At 44.7% G+C, this 15103-nt stretch overlaps 1 long non-coding RNA gene across 1 annotated transcript; it reads left to right on the top strand.

The window, feature by feature from the left end:
- Nucleotides 1-9331: 9331 nt before the first annotated feature.
- LOC123118783 (uncharacterized) lies at nucleotides 9332-14436 on the top strand. Its single transcript, XR_006458332.1, has 6 exons — nucleotides 9332-9655; nucleotides 11974-12368; nucleotides 12449-12572; nucleotides 12797-13610; nucleotides 13686-13770; nucleotides 13917-14436. It is a non-coding gene; the product is annotated as an uncharacterized lncRNA (long non-coding RNA).
- Nucleotides 14437-15103: the final 667 nt, after the last annotated feature.

Raw genomic sequence — 15103 nt, 5'->3', positions numbered from 1 at the left:
GGAGGTGCTCACGAGGGTAGGGGGCGCGCCCCCCTGCCTCGTGCCCCCCCTTCGGTCCACCGACATACTCCTTTCACCCATATATACCCACGTATCGTAAAACATCCAGAACAGAGAATAGATCGGGAGTTCCACCGCCAGAAGCCTCCGTAGCCACCGAAAGCCAATCTAGACCCGTTCCGGCACCCTGCCGGAGGGGGCAATCCCTCTCCGGTGGCCATCTTCATCATCCCGGTGCTCTCCATGATGAGGAGGGAGTAGTTCTCCGTCGGGGCTGAGGGTATGTACTAGTAGCTATGTGTTTGATCTCTCTCCCGTGTTCTTGATTTGGCACAATCTTGATGTATCGCGAGCTTTGCTATTATAGTTGGATCTTATGTTTCTCCTCCCTCTCTTCTCTCTTGTAATGAATCGAGTTTCCCCTTTGAAGTAATCTTATTGGATTGAGTCTTTAAAGATTTGAGAACACTTGATGTATGTCTTGCCGTGCGTATCTGTGGTGACAATGGGATATCACGTGATTCACTTGATGTATGTTTTGGTGATCAACTTGCGGGTTCCGCCCATGAACCTATGCATAGGGCTTGGCACACGTTTTCATCATGATTCTCCGGTAGAACTTTGGGGCACTCTTTGAGGTCCTTTGTGTTGGTTGAATAGATGAATCTGAGATTGTGTGATGCATATTGTATAATCATACCCACGGATACTTGAGGTGACATTGGAGTATCTAGGTGACATTAGGTTTTTGATTGATTTGTGTCTTAAGGTGTTATTCTAGTACGAACTCTAGGGATGTTTGTGACACTTATAGGAATAGCCCAACGGATTGATTGGAAAGAATAACTTTGAGGTGGTTTCGTACCCTACCATAATCTCTTCGTTTGTTCTCTGCTATTAGTGACTTTGGAGTGACTCTTTGTTGCATGTTGAGGGATAGTTATATGATCCAATTATGTTATTATTGTTGAGAGGACTTGCACTAGTGAAAGTATGAACCCTAGGCCTTGTTTCAACGCATTGCAATACCGTTTACGCTCACTTTTATCATTAGTTACCTTGCTGTTTTTATATTTTCAGATTACAAAAACCTTTATCTATTATCCATATACCACTTGTATCACCATCTCTTCGCCGAACTAGTGCACCTATACAATTTACCATTGTATTGGGTGAGTTGGGGACACAAGAGACTCTTTGTTATTTGGTTGTAGGGTTGCTTGAGAGAGACCATCTTCATTCTACACCTCCTACGGATTGATAAACCTTAGGTCATCCACTTGAGAGAAATTTGCTACTGTCCTACAAACCTCTGCACTTGGAGAACCAACAACGTCTACAAGAAGAAGGTTGTGTAGTAGACATCAAGCTCTTTTCTGGCGCCGTTGCCGGGGAGGTGAGTGCTTGAAGGTATATCTTTAGATCTTGCAATCGAGTCTTTTAGTTTCTTGTTTTATCACTAGTTTAGTTTATAAATTTTTTTTACAAAAAATGGCAAAAATCTGGAGCACATGTGGTGTCCTTATTTGCTTGGGTTTGCATGTGGGAGTCCATTCTTTTGTTGATACAAGACATGCTCTAGAAGGAATACGTAACCCTGAAAAAGGTTGGAATACATGTCAGATTTATGTGGGTTTTTGTAAGACATGTTGAACTATACGTGGCCATCTATGTACATGGCAATCTATGTAACGCTTGACGTCTCTTATGTAATGTTGTCATATTAAATCTCAGCATTAACATATAAAATTAATGGAGGAGATTATTTAGCCTATGTGGATTGATGTGGTGTCTTCTTTGACTTCTGTCTTAATTATATAATAGATGTGGCAAATTACATTTTATTAGAGATGGGTTTGCAGCAAATTGCATGAGCGAGCGGTTCGTATGTTAGTTTCATCAAGATGTACAAATTTTTGGTTAGAATATAAGGGTAAATGCATTGGTTGGTTTCCTCACGAGTTAATGAGGAGCACAGTGGCATATCACTTGCATGCTCAATAACAAACATTATTTTTTGTAATGCACGACATTTAGGGCGTTCGTTTGTCCCTCCTCCAAGAAAAGGCGGCTAGGATTTCTGCCTCCGTCGGCGGCGTCGCCAATCTCCTACGTCTCCTGTAGCCTTAGGGCCATTGGTGCACGGTGGATCCCGACCTTTGCCGGTGGGAGGGCTCCGATTTTAGGTGCTTCTTCAAGTTTTGTTAGGGTTTTTGTCCTGCTCAAGAAGACGAGGTGACGACGGCTTCTTGAAGATGGAATAAGGTTCTCCCCGCCTAGCCCCCATCCCAATGATATGTTTTGCATTGTTGGAGAGCGTGTGGAGGTGTGTCTCCGGCGGATCTCGCGAGATTTGGTCGGTGGTTGTCTTTGGTGGATCCGCTCGGATCCGGTCTTTGTTCGTGTTTGTTCATGTCTATTCAGGTTGGATCCTTCCGATCTAAAATTCTCTTCATCGACGACGATTGCAGTTCTGGGGCGTTGGTCCTATGGGTCCTTAGCACGACGACTTCCCGACTGTCTACTACAACAAGTTGTGTCCGGCTCCGATGAGGGAGGGGCGATGACGGCGGCGCGCCTTTGGCTCGCTTCAGTGCCTGTAGTCGTCGCTAGGTGGTCTATGAATCTGAATGTAATTTTTATTATTTGCGGTGTTCGTTGTACTGCATGATTGAAGATGAATAGATCGACAATTTCCCGAGAAAAAATACATTCAAGTCTATGTTACAACGTGAAAATGGCTCAGGAGACATCGGATCTGCCTTCTTAGCTCATGGGCGTCACAGGGGGGGACACCTCCCCTTTGATGGTGGTGGACGATCGACACAAACATGAGGGGAGTGGATCAGGGCGGAGAGAGGGGCGGTTCGTGGGGAAGCATGATGCAAAGGAGAGAGAGCGCCATAGCAAAGGCGAGGTGGGCTTCATCCGGTTTTAAAGGAGGGAGCTCCAACGAGAAATGTCCCTCTACAGCGAGAAACTAGGAAGGGGACCAACGGGAAAAGATAATGATCCATCGTGTAGTGGGTTTTTTTGTTGTGACTTCGTGTTCAAGATACCATGGCGGATAACCTGGAAACCATATTTCTCCCAAGATATGGGTTGGATATGGGGAAGCCCAGACTATCCAGAAGGTCAAATTTTGAGAAGCCCACTAGGAACATCGCTCAAACATATGAGGAAGAAACAATTTTCAACTTTAAAGATGATCATATTTATTTATTTAATTAACTTAGATGAATTGTGGTCCATAGCAATGCATGGGTATTCTACTAGTTTTTTTACGGCGTTCTACTAGTTATTAGGTTTTTTTGAGCCAAACTAGTTATTAGCTCTTTTTTTGACGAAACTATTTATATCAATATCTATATCTATGCCAATATAAAAAGACCCAAAGGGGCAGATCCAATTAATCTCGGCCATCAAATCATGTCAATCCAATGACGTAGACTGCTTCGAGCGCTTAGCACGTTTAGCGTGCAGTTAATTTCATGCCAAAATATAGTGCTAATCACATAATAACACGCAAATAATATCATACTTAATATCTGCATGTACTTAATATACTTTCAAATTAACGTGCATTGCATGTACACATTGACTAGTAGTTATTATTAGGTTTTTTAGAAGAAGTAGTTATTATTAGGGTTTTTTTAGACAAACTCCAAAGCTTTTTTATTCCGACATCACAATGTTTACAGGGACGAAAGAAAGACCGTCGGCTGTCCCAACCAAACATGTTGGCCAGCCGAAAGGGATAATGCATGCTTCGCGAGCTTGTGAGCCTCGATATTCGAGCTCCTAAATTCGTGAGAAATATTACAGACTTGGAAACATAGTGTATGCTCTATTATTTCATGTATAATCGCATCGTACTCTGCCGGATTCTTCTCTTGGATATCTTGCACCACCACCTTCGCATCAGAGGCCACCTGGATGTTTGCCACGTTCAAATCATCAGCTAGAGCTAGAGCCTCCTTGATCGCCATGCATTCGAGAGTCGCCGGTTCTGATATACCTCTGAAGACCACAGCTGAGGCTCCCAAGAAGTGTCCGTCTGAATCTCTAGAAATCACTGCTACAGCTCCATGTCCTCTTCCTCTCCCCACCGCAGCATCAACATTAAACTTTGCCAGCACTCCAGCTGGAGCGATCCAACCTGACCGTCATGGCGTAGGTCTTGCAATCTGCGTCGATTTGATGGACTGCAGTGCATTGAGTTCATTCACGTATGAGTGTACAAATGCTTGAACAGAAGACGGGCTTTGATAGATATGCTCATAAATTGCCTTGCGGCGTGCTCCCCACAGTGCCCAAAGAGTGACCACAAAGTTTGTAAACTCATCATGAGATAGAGCCTCTTGCATGAAGAAAAGCCACCTCCTCGGATCCGGTTCCTCGTTTCTGTTTAGCACATCAATAATGTGTTCATAAGACAACGCCCATGTGCTTCGAGAAATAGTGCAGTTTAACAACGCGTGTCTCCAAGTGTCTTCGGCTCCGCATAGGCAACACGCGGCTGAGTCCGCCATGTTTCGGTGATGCAAAAGTGCAGCCGTCGGAGTGGTACGCCTAGCAAATCTCCACAGGAATACCTTGAGCTTTGATGGTACCTTGATTCCCCAAAGTTTTGTCCAACCATCACCATCTGCGTGTGTGTGAGAAGACCCATCTTGCTCATATAAACAAGCTTCACGACTTAATTTCCTCTGCTGAATCATCCTATAGGCGGTTCTCACCGAGAATATCCCCCGCCTGTCTTCGCTCCATGCCCAAAAGTCATCGATCTGTCTGGTGCAAAGAGGGATCTGCAATATTGCCTCCGCATCAATTGATATAAAGGTTGACCAAACTAGCTATTCATTCCACGAGGATGTAGCGTCGTTGATTAGTTCTGAAACTTTATTGGTGGATGTGGGATAAGAGATGTGATGGGTCTCTTTATAAGTGAGCGAGGTAGCCAATTATCAAACCATATGTTAGTAGTTTCGCCGTTGCCAATTCTCCTTACTAGTCCTTGCACCATAATGTCTCTCCCGTCCAGAATAGCCCGCCAAATCTGTGATGGATGGTGGCCCAATTCTGCTTCAAACAAAGATACGAACGAGAAATAAACACTCTTGAGAATGCGTGCGCTCAAGGATGTAGGGTGTTGGAGCATACGCCATGCCTGTTTGGACAGTAGGGCCAAGTTAAAAATTTCCAAGTCCCTAAAGCCAAGGCCACCAAGATGCTTAGGCTTCATCATCTCGTCCCACGATACCCAGCTTGGCTTATGCTTCCCTTGCTTACTCCCCCACCAAAACTGCCTGATCAAGGAAGTGACACTCTCACATAAACCCCTTGGCAGGCGGAAACACAACATAGAAAACACCGGTATCGACTGCGCCACTGACTTGATAAGCACTTCCTTTCCCGCAGCTGACAATATATTTTTCATCCAACCTCTGATCTTTTCTCATACTTGGTCTCTTAAGTATCTGAAAGTGCCATTCTTTGAGTGCCCAACATCCGTAGGCATCCTCAAATACCTGTCGCTGATGGATTCATTTTGGACATTCAAAGTGGTTTTGATGCTTTCTCTCATACCCTGCAGACAGCCTCTGCTAAAAAAAATAGATGATTTCTCGTGATTTATCCGATGTCCTGAAGCCAAACAGTAGCGCTCCAACAGGTTTGATACTGCAACAGCCCTTTCAACACTCGATTTAAACATCAGCAGGCTATCATCAGCGAAAAGGAGATGGTTCACGACGGGCGCCGTGGGAGCCACCTTGATCCCTTCTAGCCGAGACGACGAAGAACTGGATTTCAGTAGGTACGAAAGGCCCTCTGCTGCGATTAAAAAGAGATATGGGGATATCGGATCTCCCTGCCGAATTCCTCTGGATGGATAAAAAGTGTCTAGTCTCTCACCATTAAAAAGTACCGAGAATGATACTAACCGCACCATGTTCATGATGATTTGTACCTAGGCTGGAGCGAAACCCAGCTTGATCATTATCGCCTGGAAATAGTCCCACTCTAGTCTGTCGTATGCTTTCATCATATCGAGCTTTAGGGCACAAAAACTATTAACCTTGGCTTTGCTGCACTTCATAAAGTGAAGACACTCATAAGCACTGATGATGTTATCTGTAATATGTCTTCCTGGCACAAAGGCCGACTGCTCCTATGAAATAATCTCTGGGAGAACCTGCTTCAATCTGTTTGCAATCACCTTGGACGCGATCTTGTATAACACATTGCATAAACTAATCGGCCGTAATTGAGTTACCAAAGATGGATTCATTACCTTACGATGAGAACCAAAATAGTATCATTAATGCTTTCTGCACTCTCCTCTCCCCGGATTATCCTTAGTACAACCTCCGTCACCTCAGCGCCACATAACTCCCAATGATGTTGATAGAAATGAGCTGGAAAACCATTGGGGCCGGGCGCTTTGGTTGGAAACATCTGAAAGAGGGTTGTCTTAACTTCTTCCTCCCTGTACGGTGCAACGAGAAGGTCGTTCATATCTGCTGAGACCTTAGTTGGTACACAATTGATAACCGTTTCCATGTTGCTAACACCCTCCGAAGTATAAAGAGTATTATAGAAATCGTGTACCATTGCTTTGAGTTCCTCCGGGTCATCAGCCAGTGTCCCCAGAGAGTTTTGTAGGGCCTTAATCATATTTTTCTTCCTCCTAATGCTTGCTCTCAAATGAAAAAACTTCGTGTTCCTGTCACCCGTCGTGAGCCACTCAACCCTGGACCGCTGCCTCCATAAGATTTCCTCCCGATGGTAAAGCTCTACTAGATTTTCACTAACCTTCAGCTCAACATGAGAAGGTGCAGTTCTTCTTGGGTCCGCCCGAAGCTTCTCCAACTCCCCTTTTAGCCTTTTAATCTCTTTCCACACATTACCAAAGGTCTCATTATTCCAGCGCCCCAAATTAAGTGATACCGCCTGAAGCTTGGCTCGTAAGCCTTCTGCTCCATTACTAACTCCGCCTCCCATCCATGCTGATGTAATAGTATCGCTCCAGGTTGCATGCCCTTCCCACATGACTTCATACCTGAAGGGTTTCTGCTGCCGACTGCTTTGCTGATCTCTATTCAGGCGCATTAAAATTGGACAATGATCAGAAGTCGCCGCCGTCAAGTGTGTCAAATCTGCTAATGGAAATCTTGCTTGCCAATCACCACTGACCAGCGCACGATCCAGTCGGACCCGAGTGTAGGATCCTCCCCTTACCTTCTATTCAAAAGTCCAAAAACGGCCAGCAACATGCACACGTCCACTGCCTCCCGAAAACTCTGTATCTGTGCGTTGCTCCGTTGTCCCACTCCCTCATGCTCCTCGGGACGCAAAACTTCGTTGAAATCACCAAGGCAAAGCTAGGGGAGGTTGAATGAAGAGCTAATGTTTTTCAGGGTGTCCCACGTTTTGTAACGTAAGTGGGTCTGTGCTTCGCCATACACTACCGTGGCTCTCCAAGGATCAAGCCCTTCCTCCACAATAGAGCAATCTATATGGTAATCCGAATAACAAAGAATTTCAACTTTTATTTCATTGTTCCAGAAAAATACCAACACCTCCACTTCTACCTCGACTGTCAATTGCAAAACTATTGTCATAACCAAAGGTGCCAGCTAATGATCCTACCCTCGAGCCTTCTATCTGAGTTTCGATGATACATAAGAGGGTAGGGGTAAATTTTTTCGCAAACTCGCGAACCTCTCGAACTATCGCGGCTTTACCCACGCCCCGACAGTTCCAGCATAGCACACTCATTGGACCCGGCGGTGCTCCTCGAAGGAGCCCGCCAAATTCTTCACAGTTAATGCTGACACGTCTGAGTCTTCTCCCGCCTTCTTTGTTCTCTTTAGGTCCCTATGCGGTGGAGGGCTGGCTCCTATTATACCCGCAGGCACAATCGCAAGTGAGTTAGCATCTGCAGGTGCCGTTTCTGAATTCTGGCGAGGCATGGGGTGTTTGGCTCCCAGCTCGGCTCCCGCGTTCCTCTTCCTGCTCCAGTCCTCCATCTCTGCGTCGCTAGCCGCCTTGCTTGGGTCATAATCCTGGGCTGTTCCGTGCACCTGTCTCTCTGTCATAACATCTCTGCCCTCCTCAAATCGGCCACTTGAGCGCCCCCCAGCACGGCCACCTCTGCGGCCACCTCGCTGGCTACGGCCTTCTCCCGGGCCCCTTCCATTGCGCATGACCCAGTTAGCTCGGAGATCCTTGAACACAAGGGCTGACGGAGGGTGAACGCCATTGCCGTGTTCCTTAAACTGGTGACCAAGCATACCACATACAGCACACCAGTCGGGAAGCCTCTCGTACTTGACTCTGTATATCTGTCTCTTCCCCTCCCTAATCATAGAGACCGCATTCTTTAGAGGGTTGTTGACGTTGATTCTAACCCACACTCGTGGAAGTTGCCGACAAAGTCATGTGAGTTAGGTTCAGAGAAAAGAACCTCTCCCACTTTTGCTGCCAAAGGAGCCACTAGATGGGCATACAACTCTGGTACATCATGGATTTGGATCCATATGTTGATTGTCTCAAGTTTCACAGTGGACGGCTTCGTTATCCCATCATATGGCAGCAGAATCACCGCATCTCCCCTGAAATTCCATGGGCCGTCGTTCATAACTCTCTCCCAATCACCCAAGCAAGTGAATGTGACCGTATACAAGTTTTCCTCCAGAGGCTTGAACCTGGCCTCCTGCGCAATATCCCATGCCGATCTCATGTTTCTGAAAAACCAAGTATGACTGTAGGTTTTGGAGGTGTTAACCCTAGCTAGGGCTACCCATCTCGGCCCCTCCGGCGGCGCAGGTTGCTCATCGAAGACCACGTCGTCCAAGTCCTCCTCCTTCAATCCCAACTCCTTCATCATCTGCTCGACATCACTGATCCCGGAGGAACTAGCTCCGGAATTCTCCATGAATACTCTCACCCGAAGAACAGATCGGGTAGCTTGATGGGGAACCCTAGTTTTCGCCGACCCCTTCCTTGCCACGAGCGAGACGACAGCCCTGGGAGGTCGTCCCCTCCTTGCCGCGTCGAGAACGGGGTTTGATCGGTGGTAGGGAACAAAACTCGACGGCGGCGAAGATCGCCCCTGGAGAACTCGGCGAAACCCTAACTAGAGGGAAAACTGTAGGACAGGCCATCTAATTCAAAGGTAGCCATCTAATTCAAAGGATCTTGCCACCAGTAGAACGCCTGTCAGATTAGGTTAGATGTGTTTTTACGGCCGGAGCCGGCGACAGTGCCGGTTTAACCGCCCAACAAAAAGCCCACCAGCGCGGAAACCCTAAGGCCCCAGCTGCCCAATTCCCCGGTCTAGCCCAGCAACACCGCGGCCTCAATCTCGTCCCTGCCCAATTCTCGTCTGTCTCGTCTCGCGCCGCCCCTCCTTCCCTCCCTCCTCTTTTCGTGCAGCGCAAGAGAGGCGCAGCAGCCTGCAGCCCACAGAACGTAGCCCCGATCCCGAGCCGGCCCTCCTTCCCCTCCCTCCCCCTCAAGCCGTTGCAGCAGACCGCCGCCGCCGCCGCCGCCGCCGCGGGCATCTCCTCACGGAAAAAGGACGTAGGAGCGGCGCTGCTCGCCCGCCGGCCTGGGAGCAGGCCACAGCTCCTCCTCCCTCCTTTTTTCGGTAAGCTGGTCGAGCCCTTTCCCCACTCGCGCCTTCTCCACCAGATTGTGCCCTCCCGCACTCCTCCTTCTTCCTTTGGTGCGAGTAGTTCGTTATCGGCGCTCTGTAACTCCTTCACGAGCAAGAAGTAAAAGATCAGCCGCTCCATCCCTCTGCCGAGGACAAGCGACCGCTCTTCCTCCCTCCATTCCTCTAAGATTAGGGTTATCCATATGTATGCATCTAAGATTAGGGTAGATCGTATTGGTGAAGATATTGGGTCTCTATTGCTGTCTACTCCCTCCGTTCCTAAATACTTGTCTTTCTAGGCATTTCAACAAGTGACTACATACGGAGCAAAATGAATGAATCTACACTCTAAAATATGTCTACATACATCCGTATGTAATAGTTATTTGAAATGTCTAGAAAGACAAATATTTAGAAACGGAGGGAGTATATTGTTATGTTACTGTGCTGCTTTCTAAAAAAATTTGAAGGTACAGAAGATAGGATCAGAAAAACTTCAGCATTTTTTGTTTTGTAATTTTGATAGGATCAGATGACCTATCTTTTAATTTATGTGGCTGCAGCATATATGTTGCTTCAGTGATGGCTATGGTTAATTTTTCCTGAAAAAGAGAAGGAACATAGAGAATTAGCTATGGTCCAATTCCAATGGATGGAAGGGATTGGATTGGACTTGAATATCTAAACAGGAAAATATGGAAGAATAACTTGTTTGAACATGCTTAGGATCAGACTTTCTAATTATATGGATAATATACGTTTAAGGACCAGACGTCATTATTATGTGTGTAATTGTGATGTATGCAATTGTGAGAGGCGATTTTCAGACCTATCTTTATATAATTTATATAAAGCCATTGTCAACCTCAAGCTATAAAAGTGAACAGTGTTTTGTGCATGGGACAGCATTTGAGATGTCCAATGCAACATGACTATCTTATTGACTATGGTGTGAGCACCAAGTAGGATTATTTAGCAATGTAGGGCTCATAACCATCGCTAAACTACTTGTGCCATGGATGACTGCTCCCTCCATATTCCTCAAACAGTTCGTGCCAAGCATTGTTTAACCCGCAAACAGTCCGTACATGCAATGTTTAATACGCCATGCACAGATCCCCATGAGTGATGTGCAGAGATCAATGGTAATGGTGTTGAGCGTAGGTTCGAGTAAACCATGGTACCGTTCAACATTTTCGATGTAATTGTGGGTTAATTAAGGCTCATGTGTAGGGATTTGATGAATATTCATGCCTAATTATATATGTATATAAGTATAAGACTCATGCATACATTGACGTAGTCTGCGTATAATTATTTTATGTCTCATATAAAGTGTGTAATTTGACAATTCTATACATGCTTTTTGTGGGGGTTGAGGTGGATAACACTGATTTCTTTAGCAATACCCAACTTATTGTTTGCATGATCATAAGTTCATAACACGTCTTGGGTTTCAAAACCTGAAAGTAATTTTAGCTTCCACATTATTAACAAAATAAAGCGAGTTTGGACATGCATTGAAGTTACATCGCTTCTCAGAAAGGAAAAGGAGGTGTCCATTCAAAAGCATCACTTTATTGAGCGTACAAACGAACATTAGTTACATTAGTAATTAGTATCGAGAAACACTCCAATTTGATTCTGATCTTGTACAAATGAAGGTTATTATTTCAACAGTGTGCTCCAAGCGTGGGGTTTACACTGTACAGAAAATATTAGGAAAAAATGGCCACAGATGATAAGATTGTTGAGGGAAAGAGCGGAACTAAAAGAAAAGAGATGAAGTAACAATGATTAAAATTGTGATAAAAGGCAAGCTACCTGCTGTTCCATTGGGCCTAGATTTCGTTCATATTTAGCTTTCCACGCAAAAATTCACCGAGTATACTTGCCTCTGGTGTAAACGCGCTTCAAGCCCCCCTTAGCTTTTGTAGTACGTATGTCGCGTGCTATGTGGAGTGCATGATGTTTGCAAAAACCTTGTGCCTTTAGATGTACAGGTTTGGTCTAGCGTCCAGATTCATAACCCTTTAGTGCCAGCATGATTTTAGCTGGTAGCTAAGGAAAATAATAAGCTGTTATAGTAATTCCCTGCATCAGCTAGGGGGTTAAACCTCTAAGCAGTTTCGCAGATCAAGTTGTGTGTTTGGTGAGGGGAAGTGTCCTGGTTGACCTGTTTTGGGCTGGGGCCTTCCATGTGATAATTACTTGTTCAATTTCTGTAGCTGCTGTTAAATTAGTTTATTTTATCAGGCATCTTGATCCCTTACGAGTATATATTTTTGTTTGTCTCTTTCGTTTTGTAGGGTCTGAGTGGTAGCTAGCTACAGAACTGTCAGATGGAAAAAGAAGACGACGAATTTCCTTTGGAGGGGAAGGATAAAATCGTAGATTCTAACAATAGGGTGAAAGAGCTGAAACTTTTCACGGCGACATGCAGCATGGATCGTTACGATGTCAGTATCATGATTAAAAAGGGTCCTGGAATAACGGAAGATACATACAATCTCATGAAGGACTTCCAACATAACACAATCATACCACATCGCAACTTCTACCGCGACCGCGACAGCAATCAAGGAAGGTTAGCTATACCTGATGCAGGAACATCATTCAAGTCCTGGGTAGGAAGCAGTGAAGGGAAAGATCTTCTGATTGATGGAAATGGAAACATGTCATCATTGTTCAAAAGTATGATAATGTAAGTTGTAATTTAATTAGATTATCACTTGGAAGTTCATTTCATTTTTTGTTTGGAAGCTTACTTTTCTCTCTATGCAGTGATATTTGTGATGCTGTGGAGAAATCATCTGCAAAGGGGATTCTGATAAAAAAAACCTTGATTGGAATAATCTTTACATTGCAAAGGAAACAACTCAGAGGATTCTTCTCCTAGTAACAGAAGGTACTGATCCTCTAATCCCACTTGTCAAATTCTGTTTCGGTATTACACCCGAACGCAGTGGTGCGTAGCTCTGTTGCGTAGTTAATAGACTAGACTTTCTGTTAATATTTTTTTGTTACCATAGTTGTAAAAGAAATCCATGTAAAGTTTTTCTCCGTAGCTCCAAGTTCCCTAAACAGCATAAGCGATCTCTGTTCTGACTTAGTAAGCACTTTTTACTGCAGCGGAAACCTTACCAGGTGGGATTTCCATAAGTGTGTTCTGGAAACCAGTTTGGGATATTATAGCATGCTGTTACGACCAATGGAAAACTAAGCCCAATTCTGAAGCCCAAAGGTTTATTTCTTTTATTGGTCAAGTGAATTTTTCTGTGAGGGCCTTGAGAAGATATCCAGATAATTGGGATAATTACACAAAGGGGGAGTATCTGCTCTGTCTTATAGCAGCTGATCAAGGGAAAATGAGATCTGCGTGTCGGATAATAGACATTTCATGGCCTAAGGAAGATGGAAAGCTACCAGATGTGCTGGACAAAATTATGGAGCATGAAAGCAAGAGCAATCGCCATTATAATCCAAGCAATCCATTTGATTATATGCTTCTTATAAGGAATGTGTATAAACATTTCTACAAGTTTCCTTATCAGATCAAGATAATTCACTTTTAAAACATTCTGTAACTTACTAATATGCATAGAGTTCAAGCATGTTGTGAGTGCAAAAAGATAAACAAAGAACTACCAAGGCCATGAAAATGCTCTGATTGTTTATTCCTAGGACAGCTTGAAATATGAAATAAATGTAAAATACAGAGTATAATATTTTTAGTCTGAGCTGTTTGTTAACTTGGATAGACAGTGAAAATTTTGGATCTGTGACCTTAACACCTTGTCTATTACAGTACTAGTGCACAGTGATTCAGCACTTACAATGTTTTGTTCCTATTTACAGCAAAGGTTTAATGGTACAAGAGAAGGTTTTATAAAGATGTTAGAACAATGGTCACCGAATATCTGGCAAGACTTGTATGATGCAATTGGTAAAATTTACATCTATCCTGCTTAATTTTTAACTGTATTAAGTACTTGTTTGACAGTGTATTCTTGATTTGAAGGTTGGCCATGATAGGTTCTTCTACTTGGAACTGTTCACAACTTGCATTGATTTATGTCTTGCATCATCATGTACTTCAGAAATAGGTAACTTTAACGTCAATGTTTAATCTTACACGTTTCTACCTTATTTTTGAAATCATTGCCACCAGTGTTTTTTTTCATATCACCTTTCCGATTGCTACTTGTCAATGTATTAATGTTTATATGACCTGCCATCAACAATTTGGCAGTCATCAGGTGCTCTGTCTCAATACCTCAGGTGTAGACATAGATATTAATGAGACCCTTGCTGGCTGGTTAATGGGATCAGCACCGCTGCCGAGCCCAGAAAATTTCGTTCAGACTATGAGGATGTTTCATCACCAAGTTTTACCATGTACAAGAGTATCTGCGCATCTCGTATGGAATCTTGAGGTATACGACCTGAGTTTATTGCTGGTTCTTTGTCATACCATGCGTAGTGCCCCTTGCTGCTACTCTTTCAGATGTAGAGTAGAACAGAAGTACTACTTGAGAAGACTATTGCCCGCTCAGGTGTTGAGTTGCACACTTGTATTTGACACGTTCTCATGTAAACGTTGTACTGGTAGCTCCTGGTCTTGAGGATAGACCGGTTCTCTTGCCATGCATGCGCCTCTGTGTGGGCTAACGATTCTCCGACTTTCTCTTCTTACATTTTTTTATAGCAGAGACTCTCTCTCCTTACATATATGTAAGGCTAACAAATACAGTGTGGCAAATTCTGCAAAACCTCAGAGGGTTCTTTTTCTCCGCACCTCCCTCCCATGTCTCCTTTGACGGCGATGACGTGTCCTCCCTGCCACGTGGTGTTGTCCGCCTCACTGTCAAGTCTCGTCCTTGCGCCCCATCGAGGCTGATTTCAGTATTTTCACCCTTTTACGGAAGTTTAGAGCCGGATCTGACCTCCATCCAAAATTATTTTGGGATTTGATTCTTTTGCTACCGTCAAGAGCCTTGCGGTAGGCGTTTACACCCTACCGCCATCAGGTCTGGCTAAACTTTAGCAAAAGAGTCAAAACACAAAAATCAGCCCCCCATTGACTCTTAAAGCAGCCTCCCTTGGGGCACTTGCCGCCAAAACCGCCGGCCATCTCTTTGGCCGGTGGCCTGTCTGCGACGCTTCCTCGCCCTTGCCATCCAACGTCACGGGCCTCATCAACTCAAGCTTGATCTTGTAGCCGCCAATTTCTACCGGTACCACTCCATCGACCACATCAAGCCCAGCCATGAGCATCACATGCCTGACCCCCACCTGGCTAGACGACTAGAACACCATATCATGTGGTTCTTTGCCACGATTGAGGGCGAGCACCTTGATGCCATTGTCCAGCCGTGGTTGTCCCATCAGACGCCTCCACCTATATCATCTGGAGCTGCCTTTTTTTTGAGAGCACGC

This window comes from Triticum aestivum, chromosome 1A (assembly GCF_018294505.1).
Source record: "Triticum aestivum cultivar Chinese Spring chromosome 1A, IWGSC CS RefSeq v2.1, whole genome shotgun sequence".
Taxonomy (NCBI): domain Eukaryota; kingdom Viridiplantae; phylum Streptophyta; class Magnoliopsida; order Poales; family Poaceae; genus Triticum; species Triticum aestivum.
Note: the sequence above shows the minus strand (reverse complement) of the source record. Positions and strands in the feature narration are given on the sequence as shown.